Source organism: Myotis lucifugus, unplaced genomic scaffold (genome assembly GCF_000147115.1).
Source record: "Myotis lucifugus unplaced genomic scaffold, Myoluc2.0 scaffold_71, whole genome shotgun sequence".
Taxonomy (NCBI): domain Eukaryota; kingdom Metazoa; phylum Chordata; class Mammalia; order Chiroptera; family Vespertilionidae; genus Myotis; species Myotis lucifugus.
In genome coordinates, this window is record NW_005871119.1 from 1,310,545 (window position 1) to 1,325,232 (window position 14,688).

At 40.3% G+C, this 14,688-nt stretch overlaps 1 long non-coding RNA gene across 1 annotated transcript in view; it reads right to left on the minus strand.

Annotated features, from left to right (window-relative positions):
• Positions 1 to 5,404: 5,404 nt before the first annotated feature.
• LOC106697455 overlaps positions 5,405 to 14,688 on the minus strand; it is a 19,744-nt gene continuing 10,460 nt past the window's right edge. The window contains exons 5-6 of the long non-coding RNA XR_001348562.2: positions 6,188 to 6,289; positions 5,405 to 6,097 (exon numbers count right to left, since the gene is read on the minus strand). This is a non-coding gene — a long non-coding RNA (uncharacterized LOC106697455). The remainder of the gene's footprint in view (positions 6,098 to 6,187; positions 6,290 to 14,688) is intronic.

Consider the following 14,688-nt stretch of genomic DNA (forward strand, 5'->3'; position numbering starts at 1 on the left):
AAATTACCAGAAAGATGGGGGAAATGTGTAGCTATCGATGGACATTACTTTGAATAAAGCACTTTTGATGTTTCTCTTGAAATTATCGTGTTTTCTTAATTACAAAATCCACCATTATTAACCGGTACACCTAGTAAAGGAAGCCACGGATAAAGAGAGAGTTCACATCCTCCATTCCCCAAGTGACACCATGTTTCAGGGCCAATGGGCTTCAACAAGCATCACTAAGTAAACAGGGATCACAAATGCCCAAACAGCCTGCCCTTCCTACAGCGTCTGCTCTCCAAGGAGCTCTGTGCACAACTTTCTGCCCAAGCGCAAATCTCTAACTGCAAAAACGACATTTAAAGGGAAACTTCTGTGCTGGGAAGGAGGTTAAACAAAAACGCAGAGCCCAGAATTGACAACACCTAATTCAGAGGACACATGCCCCAAATGCAGGTATCCACCAATATGCCAGCTGACGACACGCAGGAACACAAACTAGCGCCAGCCTGCCCTGGGCAGGGTCCCCACAGACCTGGGGCTGTCCTGCCAGGCCCACCTGCCCCGTGGCAGGATTCTCCCTGGAAAGCCCTCTGGGAGGGGAAACCACATGGACACGCTCTTGTCTGGCCGCGAGACTGAAGAAAAGGAAAGGCACCTACCTCTCAGGCCAGCAGTGTTGGGCCGGCGAGGACACCGGAGGCAGCTGTCGCGGTGGGTGTGGGGAGCTGACCACTTGGGCCCCTACCAGGGAGGCCGCGCCACCCTCCAGGTATCAGCCCGCCTCTCACTGAGGGCAGCCCAGGGCCAGCACTTGCTGGGTGTGCTTGCGGGGAGCAAATCCTCATTTGAGCACTGGGTTAAATTAGGAAAGCCTGGCTGGTTGTCTGAGCCGCCAGGTGGTCCACGTTCCACGGGGAGGGCTGCAGAGGGGCTGATCACTGGTAAACAGCTGACTGCTAGGAAGCTGGGCCGCAGGCAGCGGACAGGTGATCACCACAAGCAATTCATGGGAGCTAGTTAACCTGCTCTCCTTCCTGGCGGGACTGAGCCAGCAGCAGCTGGGGAGCCCAGGGATGCTCCCTGCAGGGTTCTGCTCCGCAGCTGAGCGGCAGGCCCCACCAGGGGCAGGGAACCTGGCACTACTCCTCCTGAGAGGCCTCACCTTCCGAACCCTCCACAAACCAGAGGTTTTTCAACAAAAGCTTTCTGGCTGCATTTTGAAGAGTCTACATGTGAGAACTGAGAACAGGCAGGCAAGAGGGCTGAGTGCAGACCAGGACCCAAGGCTTCTGGCCTGAGCTACAGGGCTGCGCTCTAGGCTCTTGCTGCCCACGCAGGCACGTGAGGCCCACAAGGCTCTCCAGGTGACAGGCAGGGAGAGTGGCTGGATGTTTAGCACTAGGTCCCAGGGCTACTTCCTTAGGAAATAAACAAACAGAAGCACTGTCAGAGCGAAAACTAAATGATAATTTTATTTTGTATTTTTGTTGAATTTATTGGGTTTAATAATATTATATAGGTTTCAGGTGTACAATTCCAAATACATTATCTGTATGTTGTGTTGTGTTCACCACCTTCAAGTCTCTCCTTCCATCACCATTTATCCCCTTTACCCTCTTCTATCTCCACCTCCCCCCCTTCCCCTCTGGTAATCACCATGCTGTTGTCTGTGTCTATGAGGTTTTTTTTTCCTTAATCCCTTTAACTTTTTCACCCAGCTCCCTATCCTCCCTCCCCTCTGACAGCTGTCAGTCTGGTTTCTGTATCTATCAGTCTGTTTCTATTTTGTTGTTTGTTAATTTTGTTCATTAGATTCCACATATACGTGAAATCATATGGTATTTGTCTTTCTCTGACTGGCTTATTTCACTCAGCATAATATTCTCCAGGTCCATCCATGCCATTCACAACAGTTAAGATTTCCTTCTTTTTTTACGACCAGGTAGTATTCCATTGTATAAATGTATCACAGCTTTTTTATCCACTCATCTACTGATGGGCACTTGGGCTGTTTCCAAATCTTGGCTATTGTAAATAATGCTTCAATGAACATAGGGTGCATATATTCTTTCGAATTAGTGTTTGGGGTTTCTTTGGATACATTCACAGAAGTGGAATCACTGGGTCATAAGGCAGTTCCATTTTTAGTGTGTTTTTTTTTTCCAGGAAACTCCAGACTGTTTCCCAGTCTGCATTCTCACCAACAGTGCATGAAGTTTTCCTTTTCTCCACATCCTCACCAGCACTTGTTTGTTGATTTATTAATGATAGCCATTCTGACAGGTGTGAGGTGATATCTCCTTGTGGTTGTAATTTGCATTTCTTTGATGATTAGTGATGTTGTGCATCTTTTCACATGTCTATTGGCCACCTATATGTCTGCATGTCCTCTTTGGAGAAGGGTCTATTAAGGTCCTTTGTCCATTTTTTACTCAAACTAGCCAATGCTAAACCTGTTCACCCGGCTTTGCAGATCCTGCTCACAGATACCACAGTAAATGCTGTTGCTCACAGTTTCCTGCTCCACCTGCCTCTTGTCCTGCCTAGAACTTTCTCCTGGGTCCACGCTCTCCCTGCCCCTGCACCTGTGGTGTGCAAGCTCCATTCTCTTGGGATCTGTGATAATAAAACTATCTTTTCAATGTCAGTAGTAATCTTCTGAAAGGTTTTACTTTCCATACCTAAATAATAATAAAATCTATATTTTAAACACCCTGTCTGTCTAACAGAGCAAAGAGTAAACCTTCCCTGGAGGAAAATCACATCATCTGTAGCCTCTGCATTACTCCTATATACAATGAATCACATACAACAAACAAACAAAATGAGGCAGGAAAATGTGACTTATACAGTATTCATTTAAAAATTAAGAACTAACTGATGAACAAAAATAGATCCAGAGACAGACCATCAAACCTCAGAGGGAAGGTAGGGGATGGTGGGGGTAAGGAGGAGAGATCAACCAAAGGACTTGTATGCATGCATATAAGCCTAACCAATGGACACAGACACCAGGGGGTTGGTGGTGGTGGTGGGGGGCAATGGGGGATAAGGACACATATGTAATACTTTAATCAATAAAGAAAATAAATTAAAAAAATAAATAAAAAGTAAGAACTAATTGAATGGGATTAACATCATAATGGGCACAGAAGAAAAAAGAATAAATGAAACTGAAGATAAGTCCACAGAAAATATCTCACTGAAGCACAGAGAGGAAAATTAATGGAATGCATAGGGCAGAGTGTAAGAGACACATGTGACCCAATAAAAAATTAGTAGGCATGTAATTGAAATCTTAGCACAAGGAAGAGAGATTACAGGAGAAACAATGTTTAAAGAAATAATAGCCTAAATTAAAAAAACCTGATTATTAAAACTAGTCAGTGATATTCAGTAATAAATATTTATAAACAGTGGACTAAAAGTTAATTGTGGTATATTCAGATAATAAAAAATGAATAAAATATGATTATACACAACAATAGGGATGAATTGCACACAGATAATGATGAGTGAAATACATTAAAATTTCCATTTATCTAAAGTTCAAAAATAGGCAAGATTAATCTAAAATGATAGAAGTCAGGTTAATGGTTAACCCTCTGGGAGTATTAACTAAAGTGGGATATAAAATATCTTTCTGGAGTGTTGGAAATATTTCATATCTTGATCTGGATGGTGGTTACATTCATGTGTGTACATGTGTGTATGTACATATTTGTGTGCATATACATGTATATAGTATATTTATTAGTATTTATGCTTAAGATTAGGGTGCTTAATAAATTTTGTATTTCAATAAAAACAAAACAATGAAAAATGAAAACATATTGCCTATGATGATCTAGGGTTGTGGTAGAAAAACTGCTGTGATAATACATATGGAGAAATGATATATTCTTATTGAAACAGATGGTGAGTTGAATAAATGTGATACTTCAAATAAAAGGAAGATATTGGAAAATAGACACTTCAAAATAACTTCTGGAGATGAATTAAACATTGTTGGGCTGAAGATATGTAAATGAATTAATATCTAACCTAATTTGTTGTTTCATAGATAAGCAATAATACAACTAGAAGGTAAACAAAAGCTCATTTATAACTTTACAGAGTGTTGCTTAAGATTCTAAGTGGAAAGTATGTTGAGTTTAGGAGGCTGAGAATAAAACATTGTATATTCTGGCAACGGGACGCCAAATGATTTTACCTGTGCTGTTTAAAGGGCTTGTTTTTATAAAGATAGTCCTGGAGAATATTTAGAAGTTCATAGAGTAATGAACTGAAGATTATTTTAAAACCTGAATTTGAGCAAGAATCAGCAAAAACAGGCCAAGAATCACAGTCATTTAACTCAATTAGCAGATTTGGTCAGGAGCGGTCTTTCAAAGACTTCCTTCTTTGGTCTTGTTGGCATTTGTGTATTCCAATTGAAGCTTGTTAAAGTCAAACAACCACTAATAATCTAAGGAGGATTTGGGTCTGCCCTATTTTTTTTTTCCTAGAAGTAGTTATTGCTTTAACTCCTTAACGTAGGTACAGCCATAGTATGTGGAGCCCAGTACAAAATGAAAATGCAAGGCTTCTTCAAAAATTAAAAATTTCAAGAGGGTAACAGCAGAGCACGAAACCAGGCGGGCAAGGAGGCCCTCTCAAGTGTGGGCCCTGCTTAGCCGCACGGGTCACATGGACACGGAGCTGGCTCCACTCCTTAACATGACATTCAAAACCCTCCATGACTACAGCCCTGGCAAACTCTGCAGCCTCATCACTAACCTTCTTTCCACATGTTTTACCCATAACACTCGCCTTGCAGTTCTTAAGACATTTCATGTTGGCTCATGTGCTCATTTCATTATGCATAGTGTTCATTTCCTTTCTAGAATGTTCCTCACAACCTAGTCTCTCTGATATATTCTGTTCATTTTTATCTACTGATTCCCCTGAGCCATCTATGACCTTGTGGAATCTCTATTATTATTATACAGTAAGTCCTTACTTAACATCCTTTATAGGTTCCTAACACTGTGGAGAAATGACATATAATGAAACCAATTTTGCCTTAGGCTAATTGATATAAACAAGAGTTAAGTTCCGACGGCATCTCATAGATGTTATAATAAAACAACTTTGAACCAAAGGATGTTATTTGAGAACTTACTGTACTTCATATATTTTATTGCCATTTTGTTTACTTTTTTGCCTTTTAAAATATGAGTTTATTGTCAGGAATTGTTTTATTTATATTATTGCATTGCACAAAGTGGATATTTAATACATATTTATTTGTAAATGGACAAAAGTAGAAATCAAAAGATACAAAATGGAGAAAGTTCAGCTACATTTAAAATAATACACACCATTACTTTTTTCCTATTGAAATAATGTATGACTTTTTAAAATACATGCAAAAAAAACATAAGAAGAGTGACTGGACTTAGTGTTTTCTGTTCCTCTTTATTCCCTCTTTAATTAATCTTTAAGAATTTTGATATTCAAACTGGTAAAATAATTTGATCTCATTCCTACACTCTACTTAAACCAAATATATTTTACTTACACATTTTTGTCTTTCTGTGCTAGAATTAGTGGATCTACTTCACATAAATAAGACAACAAATGAGTTATTAGGAGTAATGTTTTGGAATAAACTTTCCCCAAAGAGATTATAATATCCTGAATGAGTAAAAGAACCAATGACTGAACCCTACTAGTAGTTGGACTACTAATAATTGCTTTCCTTTATTTTTTATATGCAGAATAGTTTTTTATTGCTATTTCCATACCACATGGCCAAATTCTTTTTTGTTTCTTCACAATAATTTCCATCAACTGCTGGAAAGTTAGCAGGTATGAGCTGAAATATAAATTGCAGTTTTTCTAAAGTTTTATGCTGCCTTTTCACTCAATGAGACATTACTTTCCAGCCCCAAGGGTCAAGACCATGAATCATTTTATTTTATTTTATTTTCAGAAAAAGTAATTCATCTGAGAGGGCTGACAGTCTGGGTACTATATAAAGCTCTATTTAATAGCAGGCAAGATGAAGAAAGGAGGAGACACCATTAGCTGAGTAAAGGGTAGACTTTCTGGCCTTGACTAGAGTCTGGAAGAAAACCAAGAAACAGAGAAAGTGGAAATATAATGAGGAATAAGCACCATTCAGGCCATGGTAACCTAGAATAAGGATACTCACATAGAGAGCCTTAGTCCTTCCAGCAAGACAGTTTCAAATCATATTTATTGGGCATCCACGATTTTCAGAAGACATGGTCTCAGACCTGTTGGAGCCTAATTCCTAAGAAAACAGATGGATAGAGTGACTATTACATGATGTCTTTTCACATTTACTTCATCCTCTGTTCCAGGGTGGGGAAGATATATTGATTCTGGTTATGGTAGGTAGGAAAATACTTTTGCTTTCAAGTTATTCAAGGTAACTCTATGAGAGAATTGAGGTGGTTTTTGAAAAAAAAAGGCATTGGAGAAAATTATGACAAGCATAATATATGGCATGTGACTATGTGTTTGTTTATTTTTTAAAATCATGTTTTATTTTTCAATTATAGTTGACCTACAATGTTATGTGAGTTTCAGGTGTACAGTGCAGTCATTAGACATTATAAAACTAAGTGATCATCTGATAAATCTTGTACCCACCTGACAATATACATAGTTATTAGAATATTATTGACTATATTCCCTAAGCCTGTAGCTTACATCCCCATTACTGTTCTGTAAAAACGAATTTGTACTTCTTAATACCTTCACCTTTTCCACCCATTCCCTATACCCCCTTCCTATCTGGCAACCATCAAAATGTTCTCTGTATCTATGAGTCTGTTTCTGTTCTGTTTGTTCATTTATTTTGTTTGTTTGTAGATTTAAATGTTGATAGATATGTATTTATTACCATATTATTGTTCATATTTTTTATCTTTTTAATCTTTCCTTCTTCTTAAAGAAAAGAATTACATTTCATGTAATAGTGGTTTGGTGGTGATGAACTCCAGCTTTTTCTTATCTGGGAAGCTCTTTATCTGTTCTTCAGTTCTAAAAGATGTCTTTGCTGGGTAGAGTAATCTTGGTTGTAGCTCCTTGCTTTTCATTACTTTGAATATCTCTTGCCATTTCCTTCTAAGGAAAGTTTCTGTTGAGAAATCAGCTGAAGTCTTATGGGAGCTGCCTTGTAAGTAACTATCTGCTTTTCTCTTGCTGCTTTTGAGTCTCTCTTTGTCTTTAACCTTTTGCATTTTAATTACAACGTATCTTGGTGTGGGCCTCTTTGGGTTCATCTGTTTTGGGATTTTCTGCTTCCTGGACTTGTATGTCAATTTCCTTCACCAAGTTAGGGAAGTTTAATGTTATTATTTCTTCAAGTAGGATTTCAATTTCTGGCTCTCTCTCTTCTCCTTCTGTGCACCCCCATGATGTGAATGTTGGTACGCTTGAAGTTGTTCCCGAGGCTCCTTACACTCTTTTCATTTTTTTTGGATTCTTTTTTTCTTTGTGCTGTTCTGATTGGGTATTTTTTTTTGCTTCCTTGTGTTCCAAATCACTGATTTGGTTATTGGATTCATCTACTGTACTGTTGATTCCATGTAAATTATACTTCATTTCAGTTAGTGTGTCTTTCATTTCTGACTGGTTCTTTTTTTGTTTCCATGTCTTTTTTTATGGTGTTGAAATTCTCAATAAGTTCACTGCACATCCTTATAGTGTTTTGAACTTTCTACCTAGTAGATTTCTTGTCTCCATTTTTCTTAGTTCTTTTTCTGGAGTTTTGTTCTATCTTTCATTTGGGCCATGTTTCTCTGTATCCTCATTTTTGCAGCTTCCCTGTGTTGTTTCCAAATACAAAGTGGCCTAATGTAGTAGGTGTCCTGTAGGGCTCAGTGGCACAGCCTCTCCATTCACCCGAGCTGGGAACTCCAGATCAGCCTCCTTGTGTGGGCTGTGCACACCTTCTTGTAGTTGAGACTTGGTTGCTGTTGGCACATCAATGGGAAGGATTTACCCCCAGGCCAACTAGCTGCAAGGACTCGCAGTGACTACTGTGGAGGATCAGCTATGCAGGGACCCACCTCACAGAGCAGAATTTACTTTAGCAGGGCTCTTGTGCCTGCTGAGTCTGCCAATTGAGTATGTTGCTTGTGGAGGTGCTTTGACATAGTCTAAAGCTGTCCACTGCGTGCACTGGCTTGGGGCCTCCCAGGAGGTGCAGGCCAAAGTCAGCCACCGCCCGTGTTTTGCCCAGGCAGTGGTCGGCAAACTCATTAGTCAACAGAGCCAAATATCAACAGTACAATGATTGAAATTTCTTTTGAGAGCCAAATTTTTCAAACTTAAACTATATAGGTAGGTACATTGTTAGTAACTTAATTAGGGTACTCCTAAGGCTTAGGAAGAGCCACACTCAAGGGACCAAAGAGCCGCATGTGGCTCGCGAGCCGCAGTTTGCTGACCACGGGCCTAGGGTCACCAAGGATGAACTATAAAGCTATCTGCAGATGGCTGCTACTTCTACTATGCTTGGAGATGCCAAGGAGAGACCAAGCTGGGAACCATGATCAGCTAGTGCTAGGTCTGGGTCTACTTAGGGAGAGGTATGGAGCATGCTGAGGCCAGATACTACTTGTTTGAAAGATTTTAGGAAAGTCTGAAGCATGAGACAAGACAGGCCATTCATATAGAAAAGCCACTGGAAATACCTCTGGTGGCCAACAATTTGGTGGGGTGGGGTCTCAGGAAATCACCAGGATGGGATGAAGAGTGTGAACCAGGTAGATGGAGACTCAGCTATGATGCCCACCTGCCGGCTCTGTGGGGGGAGGGCTCAGAAAAGGAACAATGGCCTCTGCCAACACTTCTGTCTGGGAGAAAGCTGCCCTTTAGCTCTCCCTCTGATGTCAGACACTTCAGTCCCTCTCCATATATTCCTGGTGCCTTTCAAGCTGCTGCCCCAGGGCTGGAACTCAGAGGAAGTGAGTCTGAGTAAGTCTGTGAGTGGGTCCATTAAGCGGAACTGCCTGGGACTCCAGCAGCCCCGTCTCACTCAGCTATAATCCCTGCTGGTTTTTACAGCCACAAGTATGGGAACTTCTCCTCCTGTCACTGGAATCCTGGGCTGTGGAGCCTGGAGTGGAGCTGGGACCCCTCACTTTTCAGGCGGGGACCTCTGCAGCCAAGATACTCTCCCAATTTTTATCCACCACATGTGGATGTGGGACCAGCCCGTTTCGAGTCTCCATACCTCCTACCAGGCTTAATGTGGCTTCTTCTTTAAATTCCTAGTTATAGGACTTTAATTCAGCTGGATTTCAGGCAGTTCTGAATGATAGTTATTCTGTAATTTAGTTATATTTTTAAAAAAAATATATTTTATTGATTTTCCACAGAGAGAAAGGGAGAGGGATAGAGAGTTAGAAACATCGATGAGAGAGAAACATCGATCAGCTGCCTCCTGCACATCCCCCACCGGGGATGTGCCCGCAACCCAGGTACATGCCCTTGACCGGAATCGAACCTGGGGCCTTTCAGTCCGCAGGCTGACGCTCTATCCACTGAGCCAAACCAGTTTCGGCCAGTTGTGGAAAGAGGCAATTATCACATTTACCTATGCTGCCATCTTGACTGGAAGCCTCTGTGTGTGTGATTTTTTAATTTTTAAAAATATTTTTAAATTGATTTTTAGACAGAGAAGAAGGGAGAGGGAGAGAGAAACATCGATGTGAGAGGGAGACATCAATCAGCTGCCTCCTCTTGTCCCCCACGAAGGATCAAGCCCACAACCCTGGTATGAGCCCTGACCTGGAATCAAACTAGAGACCTTTTGTTGCATGGGATGATGCCCAACCAATTGAGCCACACTGGCCAGGGAAGCCTCTGTGTGTTTTTTTAAGTATAATATTTGTCTTGTGATCAATTCAAAGACTTTTCACATGTGAGCGAGTATTTGAATAGGAAGTTGAAAAAATGGTATGGAGGAAAATGATATTAACAGAAGGATAGCCTGAAAACTGACTGAGACAACTAATATTCATTCATTCATTCATTTATTCAGTCAGTCACTCATGAGACTGCCTAATGTTTGCCATGCAAAGCAATAGATTCCAATGGCCTTTGTTCCCTATTTTTTAATGAAATATCAAGAAACTAGAGCTGTATTTACCTTCAGCTCTGTAAGTCATCTCTGCTAGAATCTACAGGTTGGCAATATAAAGTTAAAATTATAGGTATAATTAAAGATATAAAAATACACTGCATATTTTATATATTTATAATACATTTTGCATAATTAGCCAATATATAATTCAATGTATATGTGTGTGTATTGAGAAATAAAAATAAAATATCTGATGAGTATTTTTATAAAGTTTTTTGTCATATCATAAGTATCTGGATGATCAATTTCCCCCTGAACTTAGGAAAATTGATTTGAAAATACAAAAGATTCCTATTATATTTAGAAATAACTATTACTGATGTGATAATGATAGTAATAATAATAGCTAACATGTATTGTGTACATACTATGTGTCAGGTACTATTCAATGAACTTAATCCATGCAACTCTGTGTTATTGTTCCTATTTTCTAGAGGAGGAAACAAGCTCAGGGTGTTTGAATCACTTGCCAGGGTCACAGAGATAGAGAGGAGCTTGGATTGAGATGTAGTCTGGCTGATTGGAGAACACAAATCCTGAACTCCCACACGTTACTGAATACACATTGTTAGAGATGTAGCAAAATATTTAATAGATGTGTAATTTCACTGGAGGATGCTGCTACTTCATTCCAATTCATCGGGAGGACTTCACAGCAGATAAATGTATCCTGTGCATTACCACACAGAAAAGTGGAAAAACACAACATATTGCATTCTTGATCTTTCCACTCTAGTCATTTAGAAATTTTACCATTTCCTTCTCTGGTCTGTGGACCATTGTTATTTTTCAGACTTACAATTCAAATTCCCACAGGAACCATATTGGGAGATTTTTCTTTTCTCTGGTAGATAGCCAGACAGCTGACAGGAAATGCTAGAAGAAAACCTAAGAATTTGAAGAAATAATTTCCCAAGTTACCTAGCATTCCTTTCATTTAATTCATTTTTTTTCTTAAACACTAATTTTTCTCTCTCTCCCTCCATGCTCCCCCTTCCCTCCAATTTAAGACCTGTAATGGGGAATTCCCCCTCTTTTTACTTCCTCAGTCTCCCTCAGACACATCTCCTTTAGTTTATCCCAAAACATTTTCTTTATTTTTATACTATTCTGAAGAAAGGAAAATTGTGCTCTACATGGTGTAAATATCATGGCAATATTTCTCCTCTTTCAAACTTTGGACGACTTTGGGAATGAGCGAATGATTCACAGGCTATGTGCAGCCTCAGCTGTGCTAAGGGCAGTGGAATGCAGGCTGGTCATTACCAGGGAGCCCAGAGATTCGGGCTTTGCTAACAGGCACCGATGACCATGATGCAGTCAGGGCCAGTGTGTGCCAGACAGGAGCTGGCTGTCTCTACAGCACACACACTCACATCCTGCAGGGCCCAGTCGTCAATGCAAACCATGCCCCTTACTGTACTGAAAGAATTAGTTCTTCTTCATTCCTCCTTTCAGTTGTGAGTTCCCTTTGATTCTTTCATTTGCACAGCAGTGCATTGACCTCTGTACCTCCACCTGCCTCCCCATCTGCTAATTCCTCTGCAAGTTGGTATCTTGGAAAGTGCTCCCTTAGAAGAGGTGAGTTGATAACACATCTCTCATAAGTGAAAGGTCAATGAAGAAGGTTGGTGACTTGCGCAGACAAAGCTGCACAAATGTGAGCCCCATGCAGATGCCACAGGGGCTGCTTGAGTGGCCCTCTGAATTCAGATTTAAAGAACAGGACTTAGATGTGAATCCTTTTGGGGATATGGAACCATGTGCCAGAGGATTTGTAAATTCTTAAATATTGTCAAAGCATCATATGTTATCACCTTCCTCAGTGAATGGAGTTTATTTCCAAAGTGGTATACTAGTAAAAGGAGCAGTGTTTTCTGCTACCTCTGCTTGAGGCTACTTCAGTAGTTAGTCATACATTTTATAGACTTAGCCATAGGTTATGTGACTTCTGGTAGAGCTGTAAATCCAGTGTGTGTGTGTGTGTGTGTGTGTGTGTGTGTGTGTGTGTGTGATATGCATCCTTCAGAAGCCAGTATAGGATAGTTTTCAGGGCCTGGGGTCCCAGCCACAGATTCTGTCTGAGTGCACTCATTCTAAAGTGGTGTGTAAGGAATCATTGCTGTGGGATGACCTCATTTATGATGTGGATGGGAAATGGAAATTCCAGTTCTGTTTTTATTTCAGAATATTTCTGCTTTTTTGGTTTCCATTTAAATATGAAAACACTTAAATGCAAAATGCAAGCAGATTTCCCCTCCCCCATATACTTTATTTCATATTTACCATGAATATCTATACTTGGTAATAACATATTACTAAGTGAAATTGCTGCTCAGTTAACTTGAAACAGATTTTATTACCTGATGATCATTTTACCCCAGTCACATCAGTAGTTAAAATTTCACAGGTAGAATAAAATTTTGCTTATTTGACTTATTTCTAATTGTTTTTTTTAAAAAATCCTTTTAAGTGGTGAATATTGATTATTGTCAATAAAATCATATACTAATGTTATTTATTTTTTCCCTGGAGGATTCTGAATGTGCCTAAAGAGCTATATTTAGGAAGGGCTTCATGCAACATCTGGGTAGTTGTGTAGCAGCTGGGTAACAGCACATAAGAAACGACTCAAAGCTCAGAACGCTAATTGAGAAAGAGCCTGGTGTTTAGCTCCAAAGCCAAGGGGAAGGCAATGTGGGAGGTAATTATCCAATTTGGGATATTGCGTGGGTAAAAGAGTTACCGTGTTAATAAAAATACAATCAGGCCTAGTTGCCTGGGGTTGCCGTTTATTTTTGCCCATCTCCCCCAGGAGCTATCTCCAGGTGCAAGGTGGCTCAGCGAGTCCACGTTTTACTTTTGGCACTGACTCAGATGGTAGGTGTGTATATCCTGAGAAACACCGAACCCAATACTGACATGACTCTGGGTAATTAAATGATGGACAAGGATCCCAAGATAGTCCTCCCACTATTCTTGGCAATGGTGAGGCTTTGATGTTTTATTCAGGTTTAGGCATTATATTTTAATTTTCAGAGAGATGAGTGAGGTGGGGGAGTGAGGGGATTGAGTAAAAAAGAAAAAATCTTATGGACACAGACAATAGTGCAGTGATTGTTGGGGGTGGGGAGAGGGGGAGTGGAGGAGGGTATAGTGGGGATTAAATGGTGATGGAAGGAGTCTTGACTTGAGGTGGTGAACACATAATACAGTGCACAGTTGTTGGCTTGTGGAATTGTGCACTTGAAACATGTATAATTTGGTTAACCAGTGACGCCACAATAAATTCAATAAAAAGGAAAAAAGAGAGAGATGAGTGACAAGGAAGAATAATAGAATGAAAATAAAACCAAAGATTATAAACTGCAGGAAGGGGTGTCAGAAACATAGCCTCTGGTATAGGAAGTGAAAGTGTGTTATGAATGAGATGAGAATCACCTCTAAAGATGGGACAATTGCAAATTCGCTTGGAAAAAAAATTAGCCTTCCTGTTTTTCTGTAAAGTTGAACAAATAAGTAGCTTTTAAAGTCCATAAAATGAATTTTTAGTATAGGAAATAATGGATTAGGAAGTTGTTGGTCCATCTCAAAGGTTCTCTTCTAGCATGATTTAAAGTCCAGTGGGAGGACTTCTGCCCCTGGTCTATTCTGGTTTTCAGTATTTATAACATTAAGATTCTTTGGGTTTCTTTTCATTTTCCCTCTGGTACTCCCATAGTCCTTCAACTCCCACCCAGTGCCCTGGCCTTCTAGCCATTGGCCCCACCACCCCGCACCATCCTCCATCCCCTCCATGGCCTCTCTCCCTTTCTTACCAGCCTAAATGCCAGGGTCAATCATTATGTCACTATCCTGTGTGCATCCTGGGCCACAGTCTACCTCTCTTGTTTTCTAGAACTCATAGCAAACTTGGAACCCTGGTTAAATCCAAGAGTCGGCCTGCGTGCCTGCTTCTTTGCAGCTGAACTTGGCTGGTAAAAACACTCTACTAGTGCTGACTGCTTTCATCTTAAATATATCACCACAAACATCAAATGTACCTTCACTGCTGCTGGACAAACATTCTATACTTTCCTAGCTATTCACTCGCCCAATTTCCTGGATATTTATTTCATACCATCTCCTCTCTGCTCCAACCTCCAACACCTTCTGTCCCATCTTAATTTTCATTTCCTGCTGCATGGAGCATATTGAAGTGAACAGAAGAGAACATCCCCAGAATACATCCCCTGCCTACCCACCCACCAGCATCCACACCCTCTGCCTTCTAGTCTGTGTCTAAGGAGAACCTGCTGTGCCAATCCCTTTACCCTTGCACTGGATCCAATCTCACTGGACATTGCTTCAGCAACTCTACATTGTCTTTTAAAAATCGTTTTTTCTCTTATAATGAAATACTATCAGCATACATACATTCTCTTTTCCTTGCAATTTCAGAAATCATTTTTTAGCCCTCATTTCCTTACCAGTTACCATCTCATTTCTTTGCTCCCCTCTGTGCTAAATTCCCCTAAGACTTTTCCATGCCA